The sequence below is a fragment of the Hordeum vulgare genome, chromosome 1H, assembly GCF_904849725.1.
Source record: "Hordeum vulgare subsp. vulgare chromosome 1H, MorexV3_pseudomolecules_assembly, whole genome shotgun sequence".
Classification (NCBI taxonomy): domain Eukaryota; kingdom Viridiplantae; phylum Streptophyta; class Magnoliopsida; order Poales; family Poaceae; genus Hordeum; species Hordeum vulgare.
The window spans coordinates 49,213,643-49,231,152 of record NC_058518.1 but is presented as its reverse complement, the minus strand read 5'-3'; positions in this window follow the sequence as shown (position 1 = coordinate 49,231,152).

Sequence of the window (17,510 nt, the reverse complement as noted above, 5' to 3'; positions counted from 1 at the left end):
TTCCCTCTGCGAAGGGCCTATGTTGTATCTTTACTTTTTTTCCTTTGTAAGAGTCATGGTGATCTTCACCAATTCCTTATTTAGCCTTTTTCTTGGTGAACGTCATATGCTTGGGAAAGATCTATATTCATATATCAACTTGGAGCTGAGTACTTATGCTTTATTATTGTTGACTTTACCCTTGAGGCAAATGGTTGGGAGGCAAAATTATAAGCCCCTATATTTCTCTGTGTCCAACTGAAACTTCGATACCATGAGTACCACGTGAGTTGTAACAATTGTGGAAAACAAAAGAGATGATTGAGTATGTGGATTTGCCTTACAAGCTCTTATTTGACTGTTTCTGATGTTATAATAAATTGCAATTGCTTCAATGACTTTGGACGGTTGTTGGGCACTTCTCGGTAAGGTTTTTTGTTTCATACTTTGCTTTGTGAAGGAATTGTTACTTTCCCATAAGAATATCTATGATGCATTGCTGTTCTATGTGTGATCATGATGCCCTCATGTCCGTATTTTGTTTTATCGACGCCTTCATCCCTAAACACGTGGACATGTTTTGGGTCTTCGTTTTCGCTTGAGGACAAGCGAGGTCTAAGCTTGGGGGAGTTGATAAGTCCATATTGCATCATGCTTTCATGTTTATATTTATCGCTTTATGGACTGTTATTATACTTTGTGGAACCTTACTTATGCCTTTTCTCTCTTATTTTGCAAGGTTTATTTGAAAAGGGAGAATACCGGTAGCTGGAATTCTGGACCGTAAAAGGAGCAAGTCTGAGTCCTTTATTCTGCGCAACTCCAAATGCCCTGAAAATCAACGTGGATTTTTTAGGATTTTATAAAAAATACTGGGCAAAAGAAGTATCAAAGGGGAGCAACCAGGGGCCCACAAGCCTGGTTGCCACGGCCTACCCCCCTGGCCGCGGTAACAGGGCTTGTGGGCACCCTGGTGGCCCACTGGCCCCCTCTTTTTCTATATGAAGGGTTTCATCTGGAAAAAAATTAGGGTGGAGCTTTTTCATGGATTCTCCGCCGCCACGAGGCGGAACTTCAGCAGATCCAATCTAGAGCTCCGACAGGACGATCCTGCGAGGGAAAGTTCCCTCCCGGAGGGGGAAATCGTCGCCATCGTCATCACCAACACTCCTCTCGTCGGAGGCGAGGCATCTCCATCAACATCTTCATCAGCACCATCTCCTCTCCAAACCCTAGTTTCATCTCTTGTAACCAATCTCCGTCTCGCGACTCCGATTGGTACTTGTAAGGTTGCTAGTAGTGTTGATTACTCTTTAGTTGATGCTAGTTGGATTACTTGGTGGAACAGTTTATGTTTAGATCCTTGATGCTATTCATTACACCTCTGATCATAATTATGATTATGCTTTGTGAGTAGTTACTTTTGTTCCTGAGGACATGGGATAAGTCATGCTAATAATAGTCATGTGAATTTGATATTCGTTCGGTATTTTGATATGTTGTACGTTGTTTTTCCTCTAGTGGTGTTATGTGAACGTCGACTACATAACACTTCACCATATTTGGGCCTAGAGAACGACATTGGGGAGTAGTAAGTAGATGATGGGTTGCTAGAGTGACAGAAGCTTAAACCCTAGTCTATGCGTTGCTTCGTAAGGGGCTGATTTGGATCCACTAGTTTAATGCTACGGTTAGACGTTGTCTTAATTCTTCTTTCGTAGTTGTGGATGCTTGCGAGAGGGGTTAATCATAAGTGGGATGCTTGTCCAAGTAAGGGTTGTACCCAAGCGCCGGTCCACCCAAATATCAAACTATGAAAGTAACGAACGCGAATCATATGAACATGATGAAACTAGCATGACAGAAATTCCCATGTGTCCTCGGGAGCGTTTTTCCTCTTATAAGACTTTTTTCAGGCTTGTCCCTTGCTACAAAAGGGATTGGGCCACTTGCTGCACCGTTGCCACTACTTGTTACTTGTTACTTTTTTCTTGCTATGTTTCACCTCACTACACCATCACTTGTCACCGCTACTTTCAGTGCTTGCAGTTATTACCTTTCTGAAATCCGTTTATCAGAGTCTTCTTCTCCTGGTTGGGTTCGACACTCTTACTTATCGAAAGGACTACGATTGATCCCCTATACTTGTGGGTCATCAATGGACAAGACCCAATCCTAAGCATAGCACTAGATAGTAATGTTCATATGCTAAAGCTTTTCTAATGTCAAGTGTCTTTTCCTTCGACCGTGAGATTGTGCAACTCCCGGATACCGTAGGAGTGATTTGGGTGTATCAAACGTCACAACGTAACTGGGTGACTATAAAGGTGCACTACGGGTACCTCTGAAAGTGTCTGTTGGGTTGGCACGAATCGAGATCGGGATTTGTCACTCCGTGTGACGGGGACGTATCTCTGGGCCCACTCGGTAGAACATCATCATGAGCTTAATGTGATTAAGGAGTTAGTCACAGGATGACATGCTACGGAACGAGTAAAGAGACTTACCGGTAACGAGATTGAATAATAGGTATACCAACGATCGAATCTCGGGCAACTTCTATACCGACAAACAAAGGGGATTATATACGGGATTGATTGAATCCTTGACATCGTGGTTCATCCGATGAGATCATCGTGGAACGTGTGGGAGCCACCATGGGTATCCAGATCCCGCTGATGGTTATTGGCCGGAGAGCGTCTCGGTCATGTCTGCATGCTTCCCGAACCCGTAGGGTCTACACACTTAAGGTTCGATGACGCTAGGGTTATAGGGAAATGTTATGCGAGGTTACCGAAAGTTGTTCGGAGTCCCGGATGAGATCCCGGACGTCATGAGGAGCTCCGAAATGGTGCGGAGTTAAATATTGATATATAGGATTGATGTTTTTGGACACCGGAAATGTTTCGGGCGTCACCGGTAGCGTACCGGGAACACCGGTTCACCGAAAATGGTCCCGGGGGTCCACCGGGAGGGGCCACCAGCCCCAAGAGGTAGGATGGGCCAAAAGGTGGAGGCAACCAGCCCAAAGTGGGCTGGTGCGCCTCTCACAAATGGGCCCAAGGCGCAGGAGGTGGAGAGGGGGGAACCCTAGGCGCTGGTGGGCCTAAGGCCCACCTAGGGGTGCGCCACCCCCTCCCCCTGCCCTGGCCGCCGCACCTCCCATCTGGGGGGGCTGCCGCACCACCTAGGGTGGGAACCCTAGGGGTGGCACCCCCCTCCCCTCCTCCTATATATACCTAGGGGTTTGGGGCTGTTTTGCACACGGTTTCTTCTCTCCCTCGGCACAGCCTGCTACGGCAACAAAAGTCCTTCCCCGGCAACGCCAGGAATTCTTCTTGCTACTTCTCTTCTTTGCATCGGTTTTCCCTTGAAGAGGAAAGGGTGATGCAGCACAGGAGCAGTAAGTATTTCCCTCAGTTTGTGAACCAAGGTATCGATCCATAAGGAGGGTCTCGTCAAGTCCAGAGTACATGCGCAAACACAAACGAGCTTGCACCCAACGCTTGAAAGGGGTTGTCAATCCCTCTAGGATTGTTCGCAAAGTGAGATCTGAAGGCCGAAAATGCCATGAAGTAAAAAGTGTAAGGCTGAAAATATGGTGTGGAGTAGACCCGGGGGCCATAGTGTTCACTAGAGGCTTCTCTCAAAATAGCAAATATCACGGTGGGTGAAAAAATTACTGTCGAGCATTTGATAGAACCGCGCAAAGTCATGACGATATCTAAGGCAATGATCATACATATATGCATCACGTCCGAGACAAGTAGACCAATACTTTGTGGATCTACTACTATTACTCCACACATCGACCGCTATCCGGCATGCATCTAGTGTATTGAGTTCATGACGAACAGAGTAACGCTTTAAGCAATATGACATGATGTAGAGGGATAATCTCAAACCAATGATGAAAACCCCATCTTTTTACCCTTGATGGAAACAACACGATGCGTTCCTTGCTACCCCTTCTATCATTGGGTGAAGTCACCGCACGGTATGAACCCAAAACCAAGCACTTCTCCCATTGCAAGAATCATTGATCTAGTTGGCCAAACAAAACCCACAACTCAAAGAGAATTACAAGGATATGAAATCATGCATAAGAGAGACCATAAGAAACTCAAATAAGATTCATAGATAATCTGATGATAAATCCACAAATCATCGGATCTCGACAAACACACCGCAAAAGAAGATTACATCGGAGAGATCTCCATACAGATCATGGAGAACTTTGTATTGAAGATCCAAGAGAGAGAATAAGCCATCTAGTTACTAGCTATGGACCCGTAGGTCTATGGTGAACTACTCACGCATCATCGAAGAGATCATGGTGTTGATGAAGAAGCTCTCCGTATCCGAATCCCCCTCCGGCAGGGCACCAGAACGTGCCCCATATGGGATCTTGCGGAGACAGAAGCTTGTGGCGGCGGAAAAGTACTTTTGATGATCTCCTGGTTTTTTGTGGAATTTTTGGGGATATATAGGCGCAAACCCTAGGGCAAAGGACGTTCAGGGGACCCACAAGCCTGTGGGCCACGACCTCCCCCCTTGGCCGCGGGGTGGGGGCTTGTGGGGCCCCTGGGGCTCCCCTGCCTTGGTTCTCAAGTCTCATGATCTTCTTCCATTACGGAAAAATTCTTTTCGGGGATTTTATTCCGTTTGGACTCCGTTTCAAAATCTCCTCTGAAAGGGGTAAAAAACATGGAAAAAACAGGAACTGACACTTGGCACCGAGTTATTAAGTTAGTCCCAAAATATATATAAAAGGCATGCAAAACATCCAAAGTTTGACAAGATAATAGCATGAAACCATCAAAAATTATAGATACGTTGGAGACTTATCAAGCACCCCCAAGCTTAACTCTTTCTCGTCCTCGAGTAGGGAAGTGATAAGGAATAAATTTTTGATGTGGAATGCTACCTAGCATAGTTGTCCTTTGCAACTTCTTTCACGTGAAATGAATGTTCAGATCCGTAAGATTCAAAAAAATAGTTTCCTATTGACATGAAAACAATAATACTTCAAGCAAACTAGCAAGGTAATCATGAACTTTCAAAATAACAAGGCCAAGGAAAGTTATCCCTACAAAATCATATAGTCTGGCTATGCTCCGTCATCCTCACAGAACTAATGTAAATCATGCACAACCCTGGTATTGGCCAATAATTGTTTTTGCACTCTTACTTTCTCAAACTTTTTATAACTATCACGCAATACATGAGCGTGAGCCATGGATATAGCACTATAAGTGGAATAGAGTGTGGTGGTGGTTGTGAGACAAAAAGGAGGAGATGGTCACATTGACTCGGCGTATCAAAGGGCTATGGAGATGCCCATAGATAGATATCAATGTGAATGAGTAGGGATTACCATACAAGAGATGCACTGGAGCTATAAGTATGTGAAAGCTCAAAATGAGAACTAGTGGATGTGCATCCAACTTTCTTGCTCACGAAGACCTAGGGCAATTTGAGGAAGCCCATCATTGGAATATACAAGCCAAGTTTTATAATGAAGATTCCCACTAGCATATGGTGGTGACAAAGCAAGAAGCTATCAATCATGAAGAACATGGTGCTATTATGAAGCACAATTGTGGAAAAAGATAGTAGTATTGTCCCTTCTCTCTTTTTCTCTCTTTTTTTCATTTGGGCTCTTAGGCCTCTTTTTTCCTCTTTTTTAAATTTTGGGCTCTTTGGCCTCTTTCTTTATTTCCTCACATGGGACAATGCTCTCATAATGATGATCATCACACTTTTATTTACTCACAACTTCAAAGCTCACAATGATGATAACTCTATAGGAAATGCCTCCGGCAGTGTACCGGGATGTGCAACGATCTAGCATGGCGTATGCCATTGGAAACATCTCGCTAGCTATATTACGATCATGCAATGGCAATACGAGAGTGACGGCAGAAGTCACGAGACGAAACGGTGGGAGTTGCATGGCAATATATCTCGGAATGGCTATGAAAATGCCATAGTAGGTAGGTATGGTGGCTGTTTTGAGGAAGGCATATGGTGGGTTTGTGCACCGGCGAGAATTACGCAGCACTAAAGAGGCTAGCAATGGTGGAAGGTGAAAGTGCATCTATACCATGGACTCACATTAGTCATGAAGAACTCACATACTTGTTGCGAAAGTTTTTATTCGTAATCGAAACAAAGTTCTAAACACATACTCCTAGGGGAAGGGTTGGTAGGTGTTAACCATCGTGCGATCCCGACCTCAACACAAAGGATGACAATCAATAGATCAATTATGCTCCGACTTCCTAACATAGCGGTTCACCATACGTGCATGCTACGGGAATAACTAACTTCAACAGAAGTATTTCAAGATTCACAACACCCTACTAACATAGCTCTTAATATTACCAAATCCACGTCTCAAAACTAATTGAGAGGAACCAAAACTTCTCTTTCTACTCAATTCACATGAAGATGGAGGTTTTTGCATCCTCTTTGGGTACCTATTACCTTTGGGACTACTTTCATAGCATAAGACAACTACCAAGTCACGCACCGCCGTGCTCTAAAAGATATAAGTGAAGCACATAGAGCAAAAGTATCTAGCTCAAAAGATATAAGTGAAGCACTATGAGCATTATAGCAAAATCACGATGAGTGCATGTATCTCTCTCTCAAAAAGGTATGCAGCAAGGATGATTGTGACAAAACAAAAAGAAAAGACTCCTACGATACAAGACGCTCCAAGCAAAACACATATCATGTGGTGAATAAAAATATAGCTCCAAATAATGTTACCAATGGATTGAAGACGAAAGAGGGGATGCCTTCCCGGGACATCCCCAAGCTTAGGCTTTTGGTGTCCTTGAATTTGGCTTGGGATGCCTTGGGCATCCCCAAGCTTGAGCTCTTTCCACTCCTTCTCTCTTTGTCCATGAGAACATCACCCAAAACTTGAAAACTTCACAACTCAAAACTTAAACAGAAACTTCTGATAACATTAGCACAACAAAACAAACTACCACCTCTTTTGGTACTATAGCAAACTTGAATTCTATCTATATTGGTGTTGGGCTACTGTATTCTCACTTTTCCATGGCTATTACCCCCCGATACTAACCATATTTCACCAAAACAAGCAACCAACTCAACAAAAACAGAATCTGTCAAAAACAGACCAGTCTATAGCAATCTGTATACTTCATATACTTCTGGTACCTAAAAAATCTGAAAACTTACGACTGCCTTGGAAAAATTCATATCAACCAGCAAAAAAAAGAATAAACTCAAAAGCTCTTTCTGAATAAAAATGAAAAATCATCTCGTGAGCGAAAAGTTCCTGTCTTTTTCCAGCAGGATCAAACAACCATCACCAAGACTAGTCATAAAGATTTTGCTTGGCTCAAACACAAAAAAAACACAAAAAACACAACCACAACAGAATTGTGATGGTGTGGACGCAACAAAACAGAAAGAAAAATATAAATTCATTGGGTTGCCTCCCAACAAGTGCTATTGTTTAACGCCCTTAGCTAGGAATAAAAGCGATAGAATCACATATCGTCGTCTTTGGTGCTCAAACCATAAGTGGCCCTCATCATGGATTCATAAGGCAATCTTATTTTATTTCTAGGAAAGTGTTCCATGCCCTTCCTTAAAGGAAATTGAAATCTAATATTCCCTTCCTTCATATCGATGATAGCATCGATAGTCCTTAGGAAATGTCCACCAAGAATAATAGGGCATGTAGGATTGCAATCAGTGTCAAGCACAATGAAATACATGGGTACATAGTTCCTATTTGCAATAATAAGAACATCATTGATCCTTCCCATGGGTTTCTTGACAGTAGAATCAGCAAGATGCAAATTAAGAAAACACTCTTCAATCTGATTAAAACCCAGAACATCACATAAAGACTTTGGAATCGCAAAAACACTAGCACCCAAATCACACAAAGCATAGTTTTTTATTTTGATTTTGATGGTAGGTTCCCACTCATCATGAAGCTTTCTAGGGGTAGAGACTTCCAATTCAACTTTCTCTTCAAGAGATTTTATCATAGCTTCGACGATATGATCGGTAAAGGCCTTGTTTTGTCTATAAGCGTGTGGAGAGTTTAACATGGATTGCATCAAAGAAATGCATTCAATCAAGGAGCAACTATCATAATTGAATTCCTTGAAATCCATGGTCGTAATTTCATTACTACTAAAAGTTTTAACATCTTCTACTCCACTTTCAATGCTTTTAGCATCAAGATAGATGGACTCCGAATCATTGGGGCACTTTTCAACCAAAGTGGATTCATATCGAGCCCCATAATCATTAGGTTTGACACAAGAAAACAAAGATTCAATGAGAGTCACACCAAGCACTTTAAGATCTTCGTGATTCTCATCACGACAACACGCCCTTTTAAGCCATTCATGTCTAGCACGAATTTGGGCAGTTCTTTCTTGGCTCTCAATCAACACGCATAGCTTTCAAAGTTTCATCCATGTTGATTTTGGCAGGAGCACATCTAACTTTCAAAGCATCAACATCACTAGACATTCTATCAACGCTCTTGGCCAAATCATCAATTTTGAGTAGCGTTTCCTCTATGGACGCATTGAAAATCTTTTGAGAGTTGATGAACTCTTTGATATTACTCTCTAGATCAGAGGGTAATCTATTGTAATTTCCATGAGTATTGTTGTAGGAGTTGCCAAAATTATTGGAAGAGTTACTAGGAAAAGGCGTAGGAACATAGTTTCCTCTAAAAGCATTGTTGTTGCCAAAGTTATTCCTACCAACAAAATTGACGGCCAAGCTTGCGTTGCTACACTCAATCAAAGAAGACAAGGGCATATCATTAGGATCCAAAGGAGAACTTCTACTAGCAACCAAATTCATTAACTCGTCCATCTTAGCACTCAACGAGTTAATTTCTTCTATAGCATGTACCTTCTTACTAGTAGGTGACCGTTCAGTGTGCCACTGAGAGTAGTTCGTCATGATGTTGTCTAGGAGATTTGTGGCTTCTCCTAACATGATTTCCATGAACGTTCCACCTGAGGCGGAGTCCAAGATATTTCTAGAAGCAAAATTCAAGCCAGCGTAAAAGATTTGAATAATCATCCAAAGACTCAAGTCATGAGCGGGACAATTCCTAATCATTAATTTCAATCTCCCAAGATTGTGCAACATGTTCATGATCAAGTTGCTTGAAATTCATGATATCATTACGGAGAGAGATAATCTTAGCCGGCGGAAAATACTTGGATATATAAGCATCTTTGCACTTATCCCAAGAATCGATACTATTTTTGGGCAAAGAAGAAAACCAAGTTTTTGCGCGATCTCGCAACGAGAAAGGAAAAAAGCTTCAATTTAATCACGTCATTATCCACATCTTTCTTCTTTTGCATGTCGCAAAGTTCAATGAAGGTATTGAGATTAGATGTGGCATCTTCACTAGGAAGGTCGGAGAATTGTTCTTTCATAACAAGATTCAGCAAAGCGGCATTGATTTCGTACAACTCCGCACTTGTGGCGAGAGCAATCAAAGTACTAATAAAATCATTATTATTAGTATTCGAGAAGTCACAAAGTTTGGTGTTTTCATTCATGGTGACTTCGGCAAGAAAGCAAGAACACAAGCGAACAAAGAGCGAGGGAGAAAAAGGCAAACGTAAAGGCGAACAGAAAAAGGAAAATTGGTGAAGTGGGGGAGAGGAAAACGAGAGGCAACTCGAAAACAAAGTAAATGCAAGAGATGAGTTTGTGACACCTACTTGGATGAGTTCTTGACTTGAACTTCCTCCCCGGCAACGGAGTCAGAAATTCTTCTGCTATGTAGCTACCCGACTCAACACGAGTCTAGCCTCTGTGTATATGTGCCATCCCTGGATCAGTATGCTGGCACACACAATACATCAATGTATATATCAAAGTGCAATCACATGTAAATAGCGTAAAACTGATATATACCTTAAATATCTCAGCGGAAGCAGTCAAGGGAGTGGAGTCCCAATAAACACCAATGGCAAGTTGAGTGTAGACCATAACCCTGAATCGTACTCTTACTCGTCGAAGAAAATATCTGCAACATAAGACGTTGCAGCCATGTAGGTCAGCATATTGAATATGCCGGCAAGTCACATATGAGAGGGGGTAAAATATCATCTATACTATATGCATATATGGCAGGTGCTGTTGTAAGTTTTAGCGTAAAGCAAATTTTCTCCTACAACAAGAGAGGCTAAAAGCAAAATATTACTACTCTGTTGGTTGTTAATGAGATGGTTCCGCCAACCAGTTCTCATACCCAAGTTATCAATATTTCCCTCATCAAATATTTATAATGGTGTTGAGAATTTCAGATAAGTTCATTTCCTTTGGCTCAAGTTGTCCATGACCGTGGACACGGCTAATCGATTAGGATTGAGTAGTGTGCAGAGTTTTGCACACATTCCCCACAAGATTTGATCGCCTCCCAGTATGTCCTCGCACTTCAGGGTGTTTGAAGACCGGATGATCAAAACATGGTCTTTCAACGGTTCCCTCTGGATCCCTGTCGGTGCCCATCCAATCCTACCGTTCTTCTACATCTGCTAGCACCGCCTGTCCAGAGTCGCCGCGTTGTCCAACCTAGCCAAAGCCCATAATGATTTTGTGGCTGTGCAGGTAAGCCTTGGGTCTTGAAAATATCCGTCCGTCTCTTTGAGCCTGGGTGAAGCTTTCCGCAAGATGTCATGGACGTCTTCAGCATCCCGGGTCATCCACTGGTTTCTCCAGGGAGCCGATCAACCGTCCTTCACCCAGAGTTGCATTGCATTACGAGGTATTAAAAAATCTTGACTTAACCGGTCTTGGTTATTAAAGTATCCTCGCATCACTCGTGATAAACTCTCAACCAGAATCCCGTCTACTCAAGCATAGCAATATGTAAGTTGTCGTCCCGGGCCTAGTAACGGGGTTGTTGGGTGCCTACCACATGATACTACAATATATAACCATATTTTCCAAGTACCTAGTCAGCATGCAATTGGCCATAGGATGGTAGAACTACGATGCATAAAACATAGGTGATACATGATCAAATGACTTGCCTGGTATTACTTGATGAAGATAGTTGCTCTCATAATCCTGATAATTCTACTCGCCACACTCCGAGCAATCTATCATAAACAAATAGCATTCAATAAACATTCATGCCAAAAAGGAAGAACCAAGAGAACATAAGAACAAAGCATGTCTTGGTGCAAAATAACAACGTACTAAGGTTTAATAAAAAGGTCCTGAGTGTGTTGTAAAGTGAAGGTGCATGAATGAGATCAAAAGAGTTAATGGACGAGGAACCATTGCTATATAAGCTCGACTTGCATACACTATGGGAGATGATAAAAAATATTGGGAGAACAACATGAATGTTATTTGAAAAATAGTATAAGACATACGAATTTATTTGTAGAAAGAATTTCTTGAAATGGAGCACGACAACGCAAGTTATAGCGAATTGAAGTATGAATTTAATTTGCATTCAAATGGTCAAGAGAAGTTGAACTGAAGTACGATGGTTACGTACAAAAATATATGACATGAGTGTTTAGGGATGGAAGGAATCAATTGAAAAGGTGGTACGATTTGCAAGATAAGATCAAATGAATGTTCGAATACAAATTTGAATCGCTCAAATTTGTAAGGTTCAAAGGTCGAAACTAATGATGCTACTGGATATAGGAGATCAATATGAGCGTGTAGAAAAAAAAGAATTACTAGATTTGAACTAGCGGATCAAAAGATACAAATACTTCAATATAACATTGAATCAGCTTAGAACGATGTGAACACTTTTGGGCACTAATAGATAAATCTGATTTGATCAAAATTATAAGTTGAAAAGTTAAAACTAATGATACAAACGGAAAGATTACTTTGATACGAATCCGACGCAATTGAATTCATCTAAAACAGAGCTACGGATAAAAAGATATGATCAAAAGAAGTTTGAATATCAATGTGAACAAATTTCGAAATTTGAAAATTTCAAAAAGTTCATATGATAGGTTCACCGGATAGGTGGGATCAAGACGAAACTCTAGGCGTTGGTTTCATCTAATTCGGATAAACGAGTAAAAAGTTATGGCTATTTGAAAAATCAGGGCCAAGCTGTTTTACGGAAGAAAAATGTTATGTCTAAAAGAATTCTAGTACTAATGTGTAAATACGAAGACTAAATAATATATCTAATTACTCTACCGTATACTAGTGTAGGAATACAAGTCTAGAAATAATAAACTACGTGAGTATATAAAAAAATACGAAGAGAAATACCTTTAAAATGCAGAGTAAGAATTAATTACAATGAGGAGACGACTTCGAGAAATCCCGCCGAAGAGAAGAAAAAATATTTTTATTTAATAAATCTAGTTAAACCAAAAGATTGATTAAACACGAAATAGATGATTTTTGGATGCTCCTATGGGTCTATACTTATAGGTGGAAGGGAGGTCTAATGGTCCATAGATAGGCAATGTGGGACTAAATATATACGTAACGTGGAGATAAAAGAAACAAATCCTCTCATGGGCTAGGTAAAGGTTCGGCCGGCCGCAAGAGGCGATGCATGCGAGCCGTGCCTTTTGTTTTTTTTTTGAACAATGTTTTTTTCTTTTTTTTAAAAAAAAAAGTGAAGAAAACGTAAAAAACGAAAATAGAGAGAACATTTTATATAAGCATATTATATATCAAAATTTTCAGAATAAATTTTTCTAAAACATGAACATATTTTCAAAACGAAAAAAATACTTTTTTAATTTTTTTTTTGCAATAACTTTAATATGAAAAGGAATTTGAATTTCAAATAAATTGCAAATACTTAAATTTTGAATCAAGACATTGTCTCTGATTTTGGAGGGTCATTGTCCTCCTCTCGTTTGATTTTTTTTAATCAAAGGGTTTTGAAAATATTCAAACTCAAAATCGAAAAGGGATTCAAAATAATTTTTTTTGGGAAAGTCATTTTATTCTCTCTCATTTTTTTGAAAAGTTTCAAATTCCACTCAAGTTTCAGTCACTCAAACAAACAAACAATCAATCTAATAATTATATTAACATTCCAAAATTTATAATTTTGGGATGTTACAAACTACCACACTTAAAATGAATCTCGTCCTTGAGATTCGAAGAGGCTAGAAAGAAAAGGTTATGGTTTGGGGGGTCTTCTAAAAAATATAGTCTCCTGCAAAGTGGGGTGCTACCACACTTAAAATGAGAGTTATTGGTCGCTTAAATTTTTAACAATCCTCTGGGGTCTTGGCATCTCGCTCGTCACATTCTTCGTGGTAACTTCTTTGGTGAAGTTCTTCCATTATATTCATAATGTTTCCATCAAAATCGAGGGTTCTTCTGTTGATATAAAATTCTTCCGTCACTGGGTCTTCTTAACTGACAAGTCTCGTGACCATTCTAAATAACCTATCGATGATTCTCATGGTGGTCTACCATTTGTGGTTATCCTGCAGAGAGAAGGGTCTTGGCTTCACCCTCACCGTAAAATGTCCGACGCGTGACAACGATTGCCATGTACATGGGGCTTTCATCATACCATTCTAAGGCTTAAACAAATGCTTCAAAGAACGTCTTCTCTTACTATGGGTAAGTCTCTCAGATTTACCATTCCGAATAGCAAGATAAATGATAAGAGTAAGTCGTCATGGTGATCAATCCATTCCGCACCCAAATCATTTCTCTGTATAAGGTTTAGCGAATCTCGCATTCTAACACTTGGGCATCCTCACAAGTGTTGCAGAGTTTCTCTTGTCCATGAACGAAGTTCGGATAATCCATTGGTTCTGCAAGCTGAACAAAACATCTATCATATCTTCACAACTCTCTGGCTTTCGTATGTTCCTAAGGAAACGTTTGCTGATACATCATAAATCATATTCATTTCATAATCAATCCTTTATTACATCCTTAATTTCTTCTCAAAAACTCCAATTCAAAAGTACTCTATTACAATGCTGCCATCCACATTGTTCGGTATGGTCAAGCATTTCTGCCAACTTTATTCATGTGTCTCTCTTGGAGGTACTTTAGTTCCACTCGAACTTTCCGAGGTGCTCCTTGAAATCATCCATCTTTTGCTTCATCATTGTGGCCATGAGCTTCACCTCCATCATCTCCGCACGTACCTCACTCAGGTATTCCTGGGTATGACGGAGTCTTGCTTCAAGTATTTCTCCGATCTGACGTATGGCTTCCATGGCAGCTTCACGAATAGCATCAAAGAAGGTTGCTCGTGGTACACGTGAAATGAAAAAGTATTGCCCCATAGTCTTTGGACAAACTCCTTTCACATCGTGGAGGTGTACTTCCACGTACCAAAGTTCCACTCCATTCTCCATGACTGGGTAGCCTTTGTAGACTGCATCTCCTTCAAGATGAATGTGCTTCATCATGTCCTTCGGGATTTTCGGGTAATCATGATCACTGGTCAGGGTCATGATCGTTTCTGGGCCGTTGAGGAATGACTCGTAGAGAGTTGTCATCTGCAGGTGTTAGTAAATAGGTACTCAGAGGTATGTATGTGTCTCCTTGGTAATCATGGTACATTCCTACTCAGTGGATCCTGTGGGGTTTTACCGATTACTACCACACTTAAATGAATTATACTCATGCCTGCATAGACCATATTTTCTCATATCCTCATAATGTTCAGAGATCTTTGCTCGTAGAGAAACACCGCATACATTTTCAACATAGGCAATCATGAGACAATAAATTCCATTTATTCATGATGTTATTACAATCTCAGGGACTTCTGTTACAAAAATTTCACTCCATGATCTCATGAAAAAACAAAAGTGCTTCGGATTACACTTATTGCCACGGTCAAAACTTAACTACTCCTTGTTAGCTTTCTTCCTTTGTGGACAATCGCTAGCAAAATGTCCTGCTTCCTTGCAACGAAAGCAAATGAGTTCTGACAAGTCTCGAGGCTTCTTAAATTTTGCTTTTGCTCCTTGGATTTCCGGCTTCCTTCCTGAGCACATGTATTTGTGGTGGCCAAATTCCATACACTTGTAACATCTGACATGACTCAGGTCTATATCTGCAGAGATTTGGCTCTTCCGAGGGTACTTTTTCTTCTTTCTGGACTCCTTCATTTTGGCCAGTTCTTCTATTTCAAGTGGATCAAACTCCACTTCTTCCGTCGGGAAGTTTCCCAGATACTCTTGGCTTCTCTTCGTGCAATCCTGTGAATAATGTCCTTCTTCTCCACATGAGTAGCATGCATTGGAGAAAAATCTGGTCAGACCTTGTCCATCAGGGTCTTCAATATTTTCGTTCATCACCGGCTCTTCTAGAATCTTCTTCTTGAGTGTTTCCTTCATTGCTTCTTTCTGCTGCTTGACAACTTGTTCCACCTTGCGGTAAATGTGACACTGAGATGGGTAGTGGGTGGTTCCTTCACAAAGGAAACAAGTCACCTGACTACTTGGGCATTCCTCAGCTCGGTGATTTTCTTCACAATGAGTGCATCCATGCTTGTGTTCTTCCTGGGTGTGTCCTATTTCTCCACAGATCTTGCATGCACAAGTCTTCTCCTTCGGATTATTATAGCACTTCTGAATAAGTCGGGATCTTAACAGAGTGTTCTTGAATTCGTCCCAACTTTCTGCTCCACTAAACCCTTGTATGGCATGATGCATTTTCCATTAGATAGCTGCACTTTGGGTAAAGTACTGAAGAGCGTGTTCCACTTCATACTTCCTTGAGATCAAGTTGCTCCCGAAGTGGTTCTCCATGTTCTGAATCCATATCTCAGCTTCCAGCTGGGTCATTGGTCTAGGGACTACAAGTCCAGCTTCATACTCCATCTGGTAGGGTTGAGGTTTTGCGGATGAGAAGGGTAAGAGAGGGAGAGATACACACAATACAAACAATATTTTTGAGAATAGGTTTTGTTTGTGGCCGTCGGAAAACACACACCAAAGACGGCTCACAAATCATCGTAACTAACGTGGATAGATAACAGGAGTTTGGACTTCTAATGGTCATATAAATATTTGAATGTTTCGGGGTCTTTGAGTTCTTCGGGTCTTGAAAGTCTACTGTTGGTGTAGCTTCAATTGCATGACGAAATCCTCTTTACTTTGAAGTAGAACCCGTTGATTCTTCATGTGGTCAAAGGGGAAAGGGGATTGTATAACTATTTTAGGTGAGAGAGAACATTTGATGAAATCAGAAGAGATGAGAAGTAAAAGGTGTAGTTAAAAATAATATTTTTGAGAGATCCTATCCCAAGAAGTTTCCAGTTTCTAGGGTCACGTCCTACAGTCAACATGTGCTCTGATACCATTTCTGTAGCGACCCGACTCAACACGAGTCAAGCCTCTGTGTATCTGTGCCATCCCTGGATCAGTATGCTGGCACACACAGTACATCAATGTATATATCAAAGTGCAATCACATGTAAATAGCATAAAACTGATATATACCTTAAATATCTCAGCGGAAGCAGTCAAGGGAGTGGAGTCCCAATAAACACCAACGGCAAGTTGAGTGTAGACCATAACCCTGAATCGTACTCTTACTCGTCGGAGAAAATATCTGCAACATAAGACGTTGCAGCCGTGTAGGTCAGCATATTGAATATGCCGGCAAGTCACATATGAGAGGGGGTAAAATATCATCTATACTATATGGATATATGGCAGGTGGTGTTGTAATTTTTAGCGTAAAGCAAATTTTCTCCTACAACAAGAGAGGCTAAAAGCAAAATATTACTACTCTGTTGGTTGTTAATGAGATGGTTCCGCCAACCAGTTCTCATACCCAAGTTATCAATATTTCCCTCATCAAATATTTATAATGGTGTTGAGAATTTCAGATAAGTTCATTTCCTTTGGCTCAAGTTGTCCATGCCCGGGGACACGGCTAATCGATTACGTTTGAGTACTCTACAGAGTTTTGCACACATTCCCCACAAGATTTGATCGCCTCCCAGTATGTCCTCGCACTTTAGGGTGTTTGAAGACCGGATGATCAAAACATGGTCTTTCAACGGGTCCCTCTAGATCCCTGTCGGTGCCCATCCAATCCTACCGTTCTTCTACATCTGCTAGCACCGCCTGTCCAGAGTCGCCGCGTTGTCCAACCAAGCCAGAGCCCATAATGACTTGTGGCTGTGCAGGTAAGCCTTGGGTCTTGAAAACATCCGTCCGTCTCTTTGAGCCTGGGTGAAGCTTTCCGCAAGATGTCATGGCCGTCTCCAGCATCCCGGGTCATCCACTGGTTTCTCCAGGGAGCCGATCAACCGTCCTTCACCCAGAGTTGCATTGCATTACGAGGTATTAAAAAATCTTGACTTAACCGGTCTTGGTTACTAAAGTATCCTCGCATCACTCGTGATAAATTCTCAACCAGAATCCCGTCTACTCAAGCATAGCAATATGAAATTTGTCGTCCCGGGCCTAGTAATGGGGTTGTTGGGTGCGTACCACATGATACTACAATATATAACCATATTTTCCAAGTACCTAGTCAGCATGCAATTG